Genomic DNA, 4,022 nt, shown 5'->3' on the forward strand with positions numbered 1-4,022 from the left:
TTTCAGTGTCCTGGCCAATGGCATGAAAGGTGTGGCTTCTGGGCACTGTTTCTCCAAGACTGCAGGTCCGAGCAGCTGGTTTCTGTGAGCATACAGTACATAAGTAAGTATAAGTATAAGTAAATATACTTTTTTGATCCCGTGAGGGAAATTTGGTCTCCACATTTATCCCAATCGGTGAATTAGTGAAACACACACAGTACACACACACTAATCCAGAGCTGCCTGCTACAGCGGAGCTTGGGAGCAGTGAGGGGTTAGGTGCCTTGCTCAAGGGCACTTCAGCCATGGATGTGGGCATGGGAGAGTAGTGAGCAGTGCTCAACCACTTCCCCCGCCCACATTTTTCCTACTGGTCGAGGGTCGAACCGGCAACCCTTCGATTACAAGCCCAAAGCTCTAACCAGTAGGTCACAGTCCCACATGCAACAAGATGGGCCAAATGAAGTCATCACATCATACATCAAATGTACAGTCATACATTCAGTCATGCACTCAGTACAATGTGCTTGTCTCTACTGGTGTGCATCATTTCTCAAGGAAGGAGGAGGATGTCAAACAGATAAAATAGAGCAAAATATAGAGCAGAAGATGGGAAAAAAAACAAGCACACAAGTTTGTCAGTTTTGCTCTCATGGCATGTAATTTTTGTGTGGCTCACCCGCTGGTGGAGAAAAGCCTCCATCTTACTGCTGAGGGGAAGCAACCGTAGCTCTGTCTTCAGTAAATCATGGCTGCTGGAATCCTTGTTGCTCAGATCATCTGAGGGACAAGAGAACCAAAACAGCATGTCAGGAGGAAGTTCACAGTAGCCATGGGCTGATGGAAAAAATAAGACTGGCAGTGTTGAAGCCCTCCCTCTCTTTGGGTCACTGAGACCCTCTCTGGGAAACCAAACAAGCCCAGTGTTGAACCAACATGGGAAAATATTAGCCTCAAACTTGGACTTGTCATATGCAGATACCATATTTGGTGTACACTCCTCTGGCAAATACTTTGCTCTCTCTCTCTCTCTCTCTCTCTCTCTCTCTCTTTTTTTTGTCATCCTTGTTGTTGTTGAACAAGTAATTCAATTTATTCCTTGATTGGAAAGGCATTGGTGGAGTCACACCCAGGCTTAGAATCATGTTCCTCTTGGACCACTGTCTCTGATTCCTGGTTGGGAGGGATAAGCCCGTGTCATGAACCCTCAGACCTGTCCACACATGGTAGTCTGCCTCAGTGGAACTAGATGTTGTGGCCACGGTCGCCCCGGCAACCCGAAAGGACATATGAAGGTCTGGCTGGCCGATGGCATAGTTTTGTGACAACCCATGGTTTCCCACAGAAAACAGACATTCAAACATTCCCACAAACACTTTTTTGCTGAGCCTGTGAGGGGAATGGCTCTCTCTCGCTGCAGCTCTGCCCTTTCAGAGAGCTCCAAAGTGATCAAGGGCTGGGAATTGTCATCCTAATATGTCTATCTATTTTTCTTTCATAAGTTGGCTTGCTGACCTTGTTCGGTTGGGGCTAATTATGAGCTACATGAGTCAACCTCCCAAGCTAACTCGATATCCCAGACATCCCTTGAAGTTCATATTTTAGTAATCTATTTATTGAAATATTGTTTATGGCTATGATCCAACAATGCTGGGACACTGAGGACAGACATACACCGTCAGGCCAAAAAACGGACTGATTTCTTTAAAGCATCAAAAACAAAAACAAATCTCCTTCGCTCTTGTCTTGGCATGCACCTGAGTTTCACGAGTACTCGATAGAAATGCAAAGAATAAAGAGATCAACTGTACATCTCTGTTACATCTCTGCGTCTGAATTATGAACTGGATCAAGCTAAGCTGGTACAGAGGGATTAAGTGTACTGCTCCTGATTACATGCACTAAGGAGACCACGGCAGGATAGGAATGTTGCAGTAGCAGTGTGTCTCTAACCACAGACTCACTCACAACCTCACAATGTCACTTCCCCAGGAAATCTCCACCCCCTGCTGTGCACCCCACTCCACTGACTTATGTTGCTTTTTTTTTTTTTAAAGGGAAAATAGCAAACATAGAAAGAAGCTCTAGGCTGTCGGGACTGAAACACATCCGCAGTACAGCTGTGCCTTGAGTTATGTCTCGAGGATAAAAAGGACGTGAGTTAAGTGCAAAAAAAGACCTGATAATGAATCTGGGAAAGTAAGTCGTGGAGATGCTGAGACACACATGGCCTGTCACCAGTGTGTCCCCGCTGTCCAGTGTAGAGGGGGAGGGTGGTGGTGGGGTGGTGGTGGATGGAGTGTGTGTGTGTGTGTGTGTGTGTGTGTGTGTGTGTGTGGGGAGGATGTGAGCTTCGAGGAGCCCTGTGAGTTCAGGGAAAATCTCAGTAATGGCGAAGAGTCACCGCAGGTCAAGCTCTGAGAGAAGCAGTCTGGACAGGGCCTCTCAGTCAAATGCTTCGCCCCCGACATGAATAAATAACCACACACATGCACACACACACACACACACACATACACATACTGTACACACACTCACTCACACACAGTCGCACATTCACACATACACACACACACAGTCGCACATTCACACATACACACTCACACACCTACACACACTCACACACATAGTCTCACACACACACACACACACACATACACAGTCGCACATACACACACATTCACACACCTACACAGTCTCTCACACACACACAGACACATACACAGTCACACACACCACACACATTCACTCACTCACACACCCACACAGAAACACACATTGTCGAGCCAGTCAGACACATATCCTATTAAACTGAAGGTTTGCAGCCAGTGATTGGCCTGGGCAGTTGGTATTCTGTGGGTCAGGGAGTGGAGGAGCCTGCACGAGGAGATCGTGGGAAGAGGCCGGGCATTTCCACACGCTGCCAGCTGTTTCCCCTGACGCTACCGAGCCCCGCTCTGCCCATTTTCACACATGGAACCAAAGGAATTCTTATTTTAGTGCAAAAACAGCAGTGAAATTCAAAATGAATTTTTATTAGCCATTTTGGCTGTATTTTAAAAAGGATAAAATGTGGTCGATGAAGTGAAAGCTGCTTGGTATTCACAAGACTGGACAAAAGGGCTAAGAAAGGGTGAACTATATTTGCAAGTCAAAAGCAGGAAGTATTTTAGCCTCTTACATTTATGGGAACCCTCACATGCGAAAAATGATGAGCGTGACAACCACTTCTACCACCACCCCCCCCAACCACCCCCACCCCCCTGCCCCACGTCCTCCGCCACCCCACCTTCCCAGCCCAACTCTAACCCTGCACGACTCAATGGCCTCTTGTTACCAGGAGGGCTCTTAATATTGCTCTGGTCAAAAGTATTGCTGTCATTGTCGTGACACTGTGTGTCAGCCCAGTTGGTGAGCCCGGGGTCTCAAAGAGTGTGATGGCAGCCTTTGACTGAGCCGGAGGAGAGGAGAGGAGGGGAGAAGAGAAGGGAGAGGAAAGAAGAGGAGAGGAAAGGTAGAGATGAAAGGAAAGAAAAGGAGAGAAGAGGGGAGGAGAGGAGAGGAGGAGAGGGTAGAGGAGAGGAAAAGAGAAAAGGTAAAGAAAGGAAGAGGAGGAGAGGTGAGTGGGTCTGTGAAGGAGCTGGGCTGGGCTGTGCTGAGTCACTGGAACCCGATGCCTGGGAACCGGCCGGCCGGCTGCACACAGGGGAACGGCCGGAACAATGGTCCGAGTGGGAGTCCTCCGCCATGGCGCAGAGGCCTTTGTGCCGATGAGCCATCACACACCAGTGTCCCAGTTAGGACACACAAGTCACCGAGATGGATGCCATTCTTTGGCCCCTTTCAAATGGAATCGTACAGTATTCACTTTTCATCGTTTTTTTTCTCTCTCTCTCTCTCTCTCTGCACACAATACGCATTCTTGCATCTCTGAAAAGGAGGGGAAATACCCTGAAGCAGCCTAGGAAATCAGGAACACCTGAGTCACGGTTCAATATAATAGCCACATTGTGTTGTGTCTACCCACAAACTCTTCCGAC

Source organism: Alosa pseudoharengus, unplaced genomic scaffold, assembly GCF_046254945.1.
Source record: "Alosa pseudoharengus isolate Yale_2024_CS ecotype anadromous, Long Island Sound unplaced genomic scaffold, YU_APseudo_1.1 YU_APseudo_1.1_scf_15, whole genome shotgun sequence".
Taxonomy (NCBI): domain Eukaryota; kingdom Metazoa; phylum Chordata; class Actinopteri; order Clupeiformes; family Clupeidae; genus Alosa; species Alosa pseudoharengus.